This window comes from Phyllobates terribilis, unplaced genomic scaffold (genome assembly GCF_046119375.1).
Source record: "Phyllobates terribilis strain yellow unplaced genomic scaffold, ASM4611937v1 Scaffold_10__3_contigs__length_209671492, whole genome shotgun sequence".
Taxonomy (NCBI): domain Eukaryota; kingdom Metazoa; phylum Chordata; class Amphibia; order Anura; family Dendrobatidae; genus Phyllobates; species Phyllobates terribilis.
This window is the reverse complement of record NW_027362770.1, coordinates 153419655-153432814: the sequence shown is the minus strand read 5'-3', so window position 1 is coordinate 153432814 and position 13160 is coordinate 153419655. Positions and strand designations below refer to the sequence as shown.

General features: G+C 47.5%; 1 long non-coding RNA gene across 1 annotated transcript in view; it reads right to left on the bottom strand.

The window, feature by feature from the left end:
• The window catches only part of LOC141164562 (uncharacterized), a 173221-nt gene extending 162845 nt beyond the window's left edge, over positions 1 to 10376 (bottom strand). The window contains exon 1 of the long non-coding RNA XR_012250928.1: positions 9397 to 10376. This is a non-coding gene — a long non-coding RNA (uncharacterized lncRNA). The remainder of the gene's footprint in view (positions 1 to 9396) is intronic.
• Positions 10377 to 13160: the final 2784 nt, after the last annotated feature.

Sequence of the window (13160 nt, the reverse complement as noted above, 5' to 3'; positions counted from 1 at the left end):
TCACAGCACGTGACGGCGGAGCCTCCAGGTAGGCTAACAGGCAGGTAGCAGATGAGCGCTCCCAGGTGAGCGGGCAAGAGTCTCTGGACTGGCAGGTGATCACAGCACGTGACGGCGGAGCCTCCAGGTAGGCTAACAGACAGGTAGCAGGTGAGCGCTCCCAGGTGAGCGCTCCCAGGTGAGCGGGCAAGCTGGTCCATAGACAGACTGACAGGTGTCGGAAGGCAGACCGTCGGACCTCAGGCTAGCAAGCAGGAAAGCGGATGACAGGCAGGAATCAGGCAGCAAACTGGCAGGAGACTGGCAGGTAACAGGCAACGGGACCTGAGGGCTGAAGCAGAGTAGTGAACAGTGCAACAACATTGCTCGGGCACCTCCATTTTGGAGGAGGTGCCTTATATATGGAGGGATCCTCCGGCCATTGGTCGGGGACTCCTTAGGGCGATGCGCGCGGCCCCTTTAAGAGAGGGGGAGCGCGCGCGCGCGCCCTAAGCACAGTGACCGGGGGAGAGCGGGCGCTGCAAGCAGAGCGGAAGGAAGCCGCCGGGCACGGAGCAGAGAGGTGAGGGGAACAGCGTCCCTGCCTAGCAGGAGGCAGGGACGCCGACGCTACACCAATCCTGTGGATAGGTGAGAAAATGTTTTCAGCAGACAACCCCTTTAAGACATCTGTATATCACAGTCTGAAGTGACTATGAGCCTGTTGAGTTTGCGAACAGTCTGGAAATCACGGTTCACACTCAGACCTTGTTTCAATTTCGTCTGAATTTGGTCTTACACTCTTGGCCAGGTTTTTAGGTGGTTGGAATGATTTTATGTGGCTGGTGGAAATTTTTTTTATTTTTTAAGTAAACCTACATCTTAGGGCTTAGTCATAAGTCAGTATTTGGATGGAAAAACTATAATTGAAAGATTGACACCTGTTGTCACGGGTGTGTCAGTTCTGACAGACAGTTGTCCTGCAGTTGATTGCAGAAGATTTGGCATTACAGACACCTGCTTAGCGGTTTCACTTTAGGACCCAGCAGATACCTCCTTCCTGCTCTAATTGACACCCTGACCTGGGTGTTTAAATAGTTTCATTTTGCAGCAGGAAGGTGCCAGTGATATTCACATGTTTCCTTGTGAAGGCTTGGAGCTATTTCAGATTGCTTTCTACTTCTCTGGTGCTAGGAGGACGTTTGGAGTTCTCTCTCTGAAGTTGGCTCAAGCTAAGCTACTTTTCTCCGTGTTTGTCTCCTATGTGGTCTTTAGTTCTTAGTGGGGATCGACTAGTGCTCACCCCCCATTCCCTATCCAGGGCCAAGCGCTAGGGAAATATAGGGGTAGGTTTCTGTGCGGCGATTGGTGAAGAACCAATATAGAGACGATAGGGGAGACAGGGTGATATCAGATCAGCCTAGGAGGTCTCCACTCCCCCCTTTCCCTAGAGTTTGGGCTCCCTTCCTCTCTTCCCTTTGTGTTGTACTTAGTTTCTCCTACACAGTGCTTGAAACCTGTTCTGTATTTTGAAGACAAAAATACTGATGAAAGACGGATTTTGGTAAGAACTTACCTGTAAAATCCTTTTCAGCGAACTAAGGAAGGGAGACACAGATTCTCTACTTCGTGGGTAGGCGGAGCCCCATAGGATAGTCACCTCGGATTGGAAAATGACGACCGGCCCCTCCAGTATATAGGCTCCTCCTACTCCCATGTTCATCAGTCCGTACACAAGCTAAGGAAGAGCAGACCAACCAGCAGAACAACATATCCCCTTCTGAAATTTCAGAAATGAGAGAAAACAGGTTATGTAATAGAAACACACAGTCTTAGGCATACCCCATTGGACCTGACAACTGTGTAGAGCTGGCGAAACTGGAAGGAGAGCCGTAGAGCGCTAAACCCAGTCCAGAAGATCGACATCAGGAAGGAGACGCGCTGCATCTAGAAACACAACAACACACTTCTGCCCTGGGAGGGTGCTGTGTCTCCCTTCCTTCCTTCGCTGAAAAGGATTTTACAGGTAAGTTCTTACCAAAATCCGTCTTTCAGCAGCAGAAGGGAAGGAAGGGAGACACAGATTCTCTACTTCGTGGGACGTCCTAAAGCAGTACCTACTTAAGGGTGGGAAATAGAGGCAGAAGCTTCCATACCCCAAAACTTAGGCAAGAGCGCAAACCGCGCTAAATAATGGAAAACTAAATAAAGGGATAACTTAAATTACCGCCGCCTGCAGGACCCTGCGTCCCAGGGCCGCATCGGCTGAAGCACTTACGTCCACCTTATAAAACTTAGTAAAGGTGTGAACGGAGCGCCAGGTGGCCGCCCGGCAGAGCTGCGCTGCCGAGGCCCCCTGACGAAAAGCCCACGATGAGCCAATGGCTCTCGTGGAATGAGCTTTAACTTTAACCGGACAAGGCTCGCCCTTGAGCCGGTACGCTTCCAGGATAGCTGAACGGATCCACCGAGCTATCGTGTCTTTGGAAGCACGTTGACCACGCCGACGACCTGCCGGAATTACAAAAAGAGTCCGACCTCCGAAAACCTTGAGTGATCGTAAGATAGAACTTCAATGCCCGCACTAAGTCCAACGAGTGCAAGGCCCGCTCCCTTGGATTCTTAGGTCCTGGACAAAGCGAAGGCAACACAATGTCCTGATTAATGTAGAATTGTGACACTACCTTAGGCAAAAAATCTTCACGAGTACGAAGCACCACGCGATCCGGAAAAAATTCCAGAAAAGGAGGTAAGCAAGAAAGTGCTGCCAATTCCGATACCCTTCTCAAAGAGGTGACTGCCACCAAGAAGGCCACCTTCCAAGAAAGTAGTAAAAGTTTAGCAGAATCCATAGGCTCAAAAGGCCTATGCTGAAGGGCTTCCAGGACTAGATTAAGCCGCCATGGAGCCACAACTGCCCTCCGTGGCGGAAACTGACGTGCGACTCCGCGAAAAAAAGAACGAACATCCCTGCGAGAGGCAATAGCCTTCCTAAAAAGTGCGGAAAGAGCAGAAGCCTGTCCCCGCACCGTACTTACTGCCAAACCCCTGGCCAGACTAGATTGCAGAAAGGCCAAGAAGTTGGGGATGAAAAAAACCCTCGGGTTTCTTGAGGATCCAGAACACCATGAATAGAAAGACTCCCAAGTTCTGTGATAAATCCTGGACGTAGCTGGACTCTGGGCCGCCCGCAAGGTAGCAATGACCTCGGGCGAAAAACCGCGACGGGTCAAGATCTCGGTCTCAAGAGCCACGCCGTCAAACGAAGGGACCTCAGGTCCGGATGACGAATGGGCCCCTGAGTGAGCAAGTCCGGGCGAAGGGGCAGTGGAAAAGGAGGTGCAGCCTGAAGAGACACCAGCGTCGAATACCATGTCCTCCACGGCCAGTCTGGTGCTATCAGAATTATTGATACCCCTTCGAGTTTGATCCGTCGGACCACCAGAGGCAGTAAGGATATCGGCGGAAACGCATAGATCAGCTTGAACTGACCCCACGGGGCCACTAAAGCATCCAGCGCCTCCGGGTCCCTGTACCTGGACATGAACGTCGGAACCCTGGCGTTCAGCCTGGATGCCATCAAGTCCACCTGAGGAGTCCCCCAACGGGAACACAGCAGAGAAAACACTTCTGGATGGAGACTCCATTCCCCAGGGTCCACTTGCTCGCGACTGAGGAAGTCTGCCGAGATATTCAACACCCCTGGAATGTGAATTGCAGAAATTGCTGGAACTTTGGACTCGGCCCAGACCAGGATCCGAGAGACCTCCGACATGAGACTGGAACTCCTCGTCCCGCCTTGGTGGTTGATGTACGCGACAGCCGTAGCGTTGTCCGACTGGATCCGGACCGGTAGACCGCTTAATAAGACCGTCCAATGTTGGAGGCAGAGAAATATTGCTCTCAACTCCAAAATGTTGATCGGGAGAGACGACTCCTTTGGCGACCAGACCCCCTGAATCCAGAGGTCGTTCCAAACTCCCCCCCAGCCTGTCCGGCTGGCATCGGTTGTCACCACCGACCATCTCGGGGGAAGGAAGGATTTCCCCACGGATAGAGACTCCGGACGTAACCACCATCCAAGAGACTCTCGCACCCTGCGGGAGATAATGACCGAGCGATCCAGAGAAGTTAGCGATCGATCCCAATGGGTCAGAATAAGGTTTTGGAGATCCCGGGAATGAAATTGTGCAAACGGTACTGCTTCCATAGTTGCCACCATTTGACCCAGAAGGCGCATGCATTCCCGAAGGGACATTGACAGCGCCGACCTCATAGCCTGGACCAGAAGATGAAGGTTCGTCTGTTTGACAGGAGGCAGGGACACAACTGCCCGAACTGTATCGAACTGCATCACCAGGAAAAGAATGGACTGTGCTGGCTCCAATGACGATTTCTTCCAATTGATCAGCCACCCGAAGTCCATCAGGTACTGAAGGGAGAGATCGCGAGCCGTTATTGCCTCCTCTGCTGTGGGTGACACTATGAACAGGTCGTCCAGGTAGGGGAGGATCGTAACCCCCTGTCTTCGAAGAAGCGCCATGAGAGGAGCCAGAATTTTTGTAAAAACCCTGGGAGCTGAGGCCAACCCGAAGCGTAGGGCCACAAACTGGTAATGGGCTTGACCTATAGCGAAACGCAAGAAACGCTGGTGAGCCCTGCCGATAGGGATATGCAAATAGGCGTCGCGGATGTCTATCGACACCAAGAAATCGTACTGAGACAGGGTCGCTATCACCGATCGGAGAGACTCCATGCGGAACTTCCGTGTCTGGACGTAAATATTCAAATCCCTGAGATCCAGCACCGGACGAAACTTGTCCTCCTTTTTGGGGACCACAAAAAGGTTGGAATAAAAACCCTTTCCCTGGTCTTCCGGAGGAACCTGAACCACCACACCCTGCTGTAGGAGAGAGTCGACCTCCTGAAACAGTGCGGCAGCCAGTCTTGGCACGGACGGAATGCCCGTCAGACGAAACCTGTCTGGAGGTAGAGAAAGAAACTCTATGAAATAGCCTGCCGACATAACCCGTGTCACCCAGGCATCTGCTATGTGGGATGCCCAGATCGACCCGAATTGTAGCAGACGACCTCCCACCCGAGAGCCCTCGGGGGGATCCCTGGCGTCAGTCAGCCTTAGCGGACTTTTTATCAACCTCCCGTCTGTCCTGACGGGACCGTTGCTTCCAGGGAGTACGAGATTTCTGGGCGGATCTGCCGGAGGATGAGGGACGACCCAATCTCCAAGAAGGCTGACTGAATCGTCCCCTGGCCCGAAAGGACCGAAGACCTCTGCCGGGCCCTGTCCTGCTGGCTGTGGATGCCACTGCCTTTTTCCCAGGCAGAGTAACATCCTTAGCTTTAGCTTTGGCAATTAGTTCCGAAAGATCTGAACCAAAGAGCTGACCGCCCTTATATGCAAGACTAAGCAATCCCTGTTTAGATACCGCATCTCCGGTCCACTGTTTAAGCCACAGAGCTCTTCTAATCGTGACTGCCGAAGCCTGAGCCCTGGATAGAATTGAAGCAGTGTCCAGTACTGCATCTCTGCCATAACACATAGCTTCTTCCATTCGCTGAAAAAGCTTTTCCACTTCTGAACGCGAAGTCCCATCCTGCCACGCCGCACGCAGCTGATCCAACCACCGCAGAGAAGCCTCACCGGCCCACATGGCCCCCAAGGCCGCTTGGAAACCATGACCTGCGGCTTCATAGATGGATTTCGCCGCTGACTCCGATCTTCTGTCCAAAGGATCCTGAAGATTGGCTCTCCCTTTAACAGGAAGCAGGGAAGACTTGGTCAGCTGAGACAGAGATATATCCACCTCAGGAGAGGGAACCCAATTAATAACCATCTCCTTGGCACAGGGATATAGGGCATCAAAAAAAAAAAACGCTTCCGAGGAACACTGATGCTCCTTCTCCACCGCTTCGTTAAGTTCCTCATGCGCAGGTAATGTAGAACGAACACGGCGCGTCTTCTGATACAGACGGGCCGACCTAGACGGTCTTGTCGGCTCTTCAGACAGCTCTAATACTTCCCGCATGTCCTTAATAAGCCCATCTACACGACCTGAAAGAGAAACAGAGCGATCCTGTTGATCCTCCTCTTCGGACTCAGAAATTTCATCAACCGAATCTGTTGGTGAATCCGAAGCCTCTGATGCGCTCTGCGAGGGAGACAACGCCACCATAGTCTTGTGGCGCTTTTTACCTCGTGGCATTGGGTGTGATCTAGCTGACACCCACTGTCCCAGGAGACTAGAGAGACTATCAATGGAGCGAGTGAGCGCCTCCACTTTAACATCACTGAGCGATGAACTTGATGTAGTAGAAGGCCTGAGTGTATCAGAGGCGTGCGACTGAACCTGAAACGGATCAGGAGACAGATCCGCACTCCCAGGCCCCTGATCCAACATGCCACCCACACCAGATGCCAGGATGTACAACAAGGATGGCAAAAAAAGTGTAAAAGCTGCACAGCCTGTTTTCAAAACTCACTCTTTTTTTTTTTTTTATATATATATATGCGTCAGGCTCTGAGGGGTTAAAGCTCACCCTTAGAAAAGAGCTACCCCAGAAAGCCGAGCAAAAATCAATAGGGGGAAACTCCCTTAAACACCATGTGTTTCCCCTAAAGTTCCACTTTTTCAGAAGGGGTTAACATCACAGCAACTATAATACTACGCTGCCTAAAAGGTCAGTGAAGTAAATAGCTTTAGGAGGGAAAGCGGCAGTGCTCACGAGGACTCCTAATAGGTAGCCGAAGTGACAGCACTGACAACGAACCTCTGCCAGAGGCAGAGGGGACTCACCGGTACTGCGGCGACCACTCCTCCTAAGTGTGTGGACGGACGGACGGGGAGCAGAGAGCAGGAGATGCCGCTGGACGCCGGAGGGAGAAGCAGGGACTGCCAGTGCGTGCTCAACCAAGCACTTCCTGTCTAAGTAATGACGGCAGGAAGCCAGGAGACGCTAAGCCACGCCCCCACTAGGGCAAGCCCGCTAGGCCACGCCCCCGCTAGGCCACACCCCCACCAAAGCCCGCGCTTATTCAAAAAACGAGGGCAGAAAACTTCCTACCTCTATGAAGGCAGGAAGCAAGTCAATAAAAGCAAGGAAACGCGCGCAAATACAGGGAGCTTCCTGCCTCAATGAAGGCAGGAAGCAAAAACGAAAAAGCATGCGCAAATAAAAAATAAAAATTACTGGCCTCCGTCTCTGCTCCCCAGTCAAGGCAGCGTCTGAAATAGACAAGAAACACACAGGCAGTACACTTGCCGTAGCCGTCAAAGATACTCTTTAGACCAAAGAGCACTTACCCGGCTGAACGCCACAGGGATCCTCAGGGATGTGTGGCGCCATGGCCCTTTGCTCCCCCCTATGGCGGAGCACGCAGGGACCCTCTCAGATGTGTGGTGTGCGCCTCCGCCAGGGAGAGCCCTGTATCCCCCGGGGCCGGCAGGCATAAGTGGGAACCTCCTCAAGGGGTACACAGAGCTGCCAGGGGAGGGTCAGGGGTCTCAGCAGCGCCGAGACCCCCAGAGACCTCTAGACCACGGGGGTCCAGGACTCGCTGGATATAAAATAACAAACTCTTCTGAGGAGCTGCCGAAGCAGCGACTATCCTCTGAGACCTCAGATAAAAAGACTGATGAACATGGGAGTAGGAGGAGCCTATATACTGGAGGGGCCGGTCGTCATTTTCCAATCTGAGGTGACTATCCTATGGGGCTCCGCCTACCCACGAAGTAGAGAATCTGTGTCTCCCTTCCTTCCCTTCTGCTGCTGAAATACTGATCAAAAATACTCATGTGTGAATAAGCCTTTAAAGAAAAAAACTTTCCAGATTGTCTTTTTTCTGAACAAGATATCATTTGTATGTAAAAATAAAAAAAAATAAAAACATGGGGGTGGGGGGGGGTAGATATTTATTACGATACTGATATAATAGGCATGAAATGTAACACCTGTCTCCTTCTCGGACCCCTGAGGTTTTGCAATTTCTAATGATCCAGAGGTGGAGCCCGTCCATACAGGAGCTAATTTGTATGAATCCGTTCCAGCACATTCAATGTCTTTTTCTCTGGCAGCCTCCGTGGGAATGCATAGAAAAAGGGGTAACCTAATCTCTCAAAGGATGTTGATTACAGAGAGAGCACTTTAAGGAACACTGATTTTCTGCCCCATTAACCACTACATGACATATGTCAGAAAAAGGAAGGGGATCACAGGGTGGGCTACAAGAGATAAGCTCAGATTCGGCCCCAGATTCTTTGTGCTCACCTCATGGCATCTAACAACTTTTTTTTTTACCTGATTTAACCTTTGTCTTTTTTTTTTTTACATTCCGGAGGACGACATTCAGGAAGTCTCTAATCGGCAAATCTCGCCCTTGTAATCTGATATACAGTATACTGCGCTGTGTTTTTTTTTTTTGCAGGCGTCTTCTCACCTTAATAACCTTGTCTGGTGTCAGGGGAGGTGACTGAATACAGTAAATCTTCATTACATTTAAAAAAAAAAAAAATTTGGGATAAAGAAAAAAAAAATGTAAAAAAAAAGCGTAGCAAAAACGCAATTTGTGAACATAGCCTGAGAGCATTTAAAACACAATTTGAAATAAAAATAAAAATCTAGAAAAAAGTTGTCCCCCCCCCCCCCCCCTCCTCTTTTTAAATGAACAGCGACACCCTTTTACTTAGGCAGTGTCTGGGAACTGCAGCTTGCAAGCATTTAAAAAATAATTTGAGATAAAAATAAAATTTAAATTTGGTGATGTATTGATGATGGTGACAACAAAATACCTTGTCCCAGCCCTGATTATAACACCCAATCCTGGTAGATAAGACCGCTGCTGCTTATTTACCTCTCCCCTTAGAGAACACATGTTTAGTTGGCGGAGTTCATGTGTATGGCAAAGTCAACGGAGTGAGCTGACCCTTGTCTTAGGTGGGCACCTTAAAAAGGGATTGCTTAAAGTAGTCAACTTCTTTACAGATTTGTTTCATTTAAAAGCTTAATAGCTCATTTGCTCAGGGATGTGTGAAATAAACTGATTTTTTACTCACTTTCGTGGGATCCATCACTACTTCTCGCTACTACTCTTGTCTTTGTGGATAGGCTTCAGCGGCAACGTCCTGTCTACTTAGGCAGGGCTAAACTCTGTGAAGTCAAAAAGGACCACAACAGCGGCGAAAGGCAGCGCTGGACCCTGTGAGTAAAAGCTCAGTTTGTTGTTTTGTAAATCCCTGAGTTTATGGGCTAAAAATATGTGAATTGGACAACCCCTTTTAAAGTGGTTGTCCACTTTGGTCAGCTATATCCCCATACATAGGTGCAGTTAGTTAAAACACAGATATGTGGAAGAAACCTACTGCCTTGACACAATATGTATAAATTCTAAATTGATCCTACCTGGAAGTTTCACAGAAGTCCAACATTTGTGCCTCAAGTCCTGTCCCATCTTCATGTCCTCTAGTTCCAAGCACCAGAAGTTCCACCACATCGTCCAACACTCCTTCAGGAAAGTAACCAAAAGATATGGATCTTTATCTCCATGTTCTCTAATGAAGCCACAATGCAGACATGAAGTGAAGGTATCTCAACATCATCCCTAGTTCACGGATCTGACATTGACTTGATCGTTCCAAAGAGATCATGGACCTGATGGTTTTTTTTACATTAGTGGATGACTGAATGTTGGTTGAGGACTGTCTGATAAAATTATCCTATTAAGTCAAGTCTCTAACTTTACGATTCAGGTCATATCCCACTGCCGTGTCCTCTAGTTCCAAGCATTGTAAGTTCCACCACATCAGTCTATGTTGTACAACTCTCCTACAGTAAAGTAACCAAAATACAAGGCCCTTTATGTCCATTTTTTCTAAGCCTCTTCTGAATCCACAGTGCAGACGTGAAGGTGTCTCAATTTCATTCATAGTTCATCAATCTGACATTGACTTGATCATTCCAGAACGATCACTGACCTGATTGTTTCTTTGTCACCAGTCGATGATTGAACGTTGGTTGATGATAAAATTATCGTACTAGGTAAAGTTTCAGACTTTACGATTCAGGTTGTGTCCCATTGCCGTGTCCTCTAGCTCCAAACACTATAAGTTCCACCACACCAGTACATCCAACCAAAATAAAGTAACCAAATTACTGGACCTTAATGTCCATGTTTTCTAAACCTCTTCTGAAGCCACAGTGCAGACATGAAGATATCAACGTGATCCTTAGTTCACAGACCTGACATTGACTTGATCGTTCATCAAAGATGGTCTTTTCAGTGTCCTAATCGGTCAAATGTTTGAGTCTTTGGGAAGTTTCCACCATATAAAAAGGTAATCGAGTGATGGAAAATCTATGGAATTCTAATGGGTATTTATTGCAGATTTCTGAAAATTGAACAAAAATAACAATATTATACAATCATGTACAGTTCTCCATTCCTATCTTACAACATTTAGTTAGTGACGCCTTACTCTTCAGGATTTTGTAGAGGTCTCTGTTATGTGGGCTACTCTGGCATTTTTAATAGTTCCCACAGCCACTTATACTATATCAGTCTACCTTTCCCATCTCCATGTTGAAGGTCATATATGCTGTCCTACACCTAAAGGGGTGGTCCGAAACGAACAAACACTGATTTAATCCTAAATCTCTATTCAATGTAATAACCTAATTGCATTTCCAATATACTCTAATTAAAAATTCCCTACCGTTCCCTCTCTAGTCTATTTGCTTTATTTTTTTTAACCAACTTCCTGTTTGATGACGCTCGGTTTGAGAAACCCCAATGCATGCTGGAATATTCAATCAAGATGTCATCAGGGGGCACAGGCTGCAGGCCCCCTGATGACAGCCTGTGCCCCCTGATGTTTTTCTTTTGTTTTCGCGCCTCTCCAATCCTGAGATATGGCCCAATCTTCTCTGCATAAAAAAGTATTTTTAACCAACTAGGAGTGGTCTTCAAGGTGACGCCCACAAAAAAAGACTTGAGGACCAAACCCACATGGAAAAAAAAAAGTCTAGATTTATACACAGGGAAGAAGGGGTCATATCTCAGGAACGGATAGGCGCAGGAACAAAAGAAGAACATCGCCGGATTCAGGAGAACTGCAGCATTTACACCAGGGAAAAAAATTACATATATATGGCCTCATTGAAAAGGAAAATACTCTCTGTCATCTGTTTAGCTGTAGAGAATGGTAACAGAAAATTTTGGAACAAGCACGCAAAAAGCCATAACGTTGCCGCGACCTTGCATGCTTAAAACTATTGTAGAGATTGAAGTCCCGGTTTAGCGCTAGAGTCCTGGAGATTGCAGCACTCATGACAGTGACCAGAAGATGCGACAAGGACCAAACAGGTGATAATGAGGAGTGAAGGGGTCAGAGAGATGAAAGGTTCGTGGAGTATAAGTATTTTTTTTAGTTCTTACGCTTATTGGGCTCTGGGGTCGGGAGAGACTCCAGAGAATAATAAGGGACATTACATTTGTGGAGAATAACCTCGAATCACATTTCCCAGGAAAAGCCATGTGAACAGGCAGATTCAAATTTTCCCTGATCTGCTCATCTCTATTTATTAATATGTTCACCTTCTCTATCTCTGTATACACAGTGCTGAACCACTGCTTATTTAGATCTGGAAGTAGTAGTAACCATGCTTCCTCCTTTGGACCCAAATCAACATGAGATTGTTGGGTGTAAGGAGGGAACAGTAGCTGCTGGGTCCCAAGAGATGCTGTCATCTCTGTTATGCAGACAGGAGGCTGAAATTCCTCTGTAACTGAGGCTAATATATCAGTCACAGTTACAGGGGAAATCAGCAATAAAAAATAAATAAAAATAACCTTATGGGGGGCACAGTGTGTGAAATAAATTAACAAAATAAATGAATAAATAAAGCAGATATAAAATAGAAAAAACGCATAACAAAAAAAAAGACAAGATACCATGTCCAATATATAGAAATATTTTTAATGTAAATTGGAAAGCAGTGTACAATGTTTTTAGTGGTACTTTGTGGTCACGCCCCCTTGAAGAAATATGATGAAACGCACATCGGGGTGGAGGGACACTGGACCTAACCCTTAGGCCACGGCCCCACTATCAGTATTTGGTCAGTATTTTTTCTCAGGAGTGGGAGCCAAAACCAAGAGTGGGTGATAAATGCATAATTTGTGCACTTGTTTCTATTATACCCTTTCTCTGATTGTTCCTCACCTGGTCTTGGCTCCAACTCCTGAGAAAAAATACTGACTGAGTACTGATAGTGGGGCCATGGCCTTATACTGTGACTTTGGTATTGTCATGCATCTGGGTTCGAACCCTTCAGCCTATGTTTTGTGGTCGACTTCTCTGTCCGCCGAGCCACAGCAGATACACCTTTTTTCTGGGTGTTTAGTTTCTGCTATCCTTGCTTCAGTCTTTCTAGGGTAACAGGTGTTTTCATTTACTCATTTGTCTGCCCTATCACCTTTTGGGTGCGGCTTTATGTACTTTCCTCCTGCTGGTATTTCCTGCTGGTGATAGTCACATTTGGATGTTCAGCCATACTGCTGTAGTTTAAGCCAGGCAATGAAAGACCAGCTAGGGTTTATCGCTAGGCTGTTTATGTTCTTTACCCTGCACCTACTGTACCTTCTGTTTCTTTTTAGGAAATAGGCGGCATATTCTCTAATAGTACGTACTTAATCCCTTATTTTGTATTTCGTGGTTTGTTTTCTTTACATCCCTCCCCCCAATATCAGCAATAATAACAAAGTAGGAATATAAAAATGACAAAGATTAAGCCCCATGTATCACGAGAAAACGGTCAAGAATTATTTGGATATCCAAAAGAGAATTTTTATTTTTACAGCTGTCAAAAGTGCATGTATGAAAAAATCCAAAAATGTGCCTGCTCAGGAAGGGTGGAAAAGGATCCAGCCATGAACTGGTTACAAGGGTCGTCCAGGACTTCTATGATGGCTATTCCTTAGGAAAGGCCATCACTATCAGATTGGTAGGGGTTAGACTCTTGACAATCCCAACGATCAGAGGACTTAGTCAATTTAATCAATGTGTTAACAGGTATTAGTGGTGGCTGGGTCTGATTTCGTAGATTGGCCCTATTCATGAGAACAAGGTTGCAGAGAGCCACTATCAAAACTATGGCACAGAGCCTGG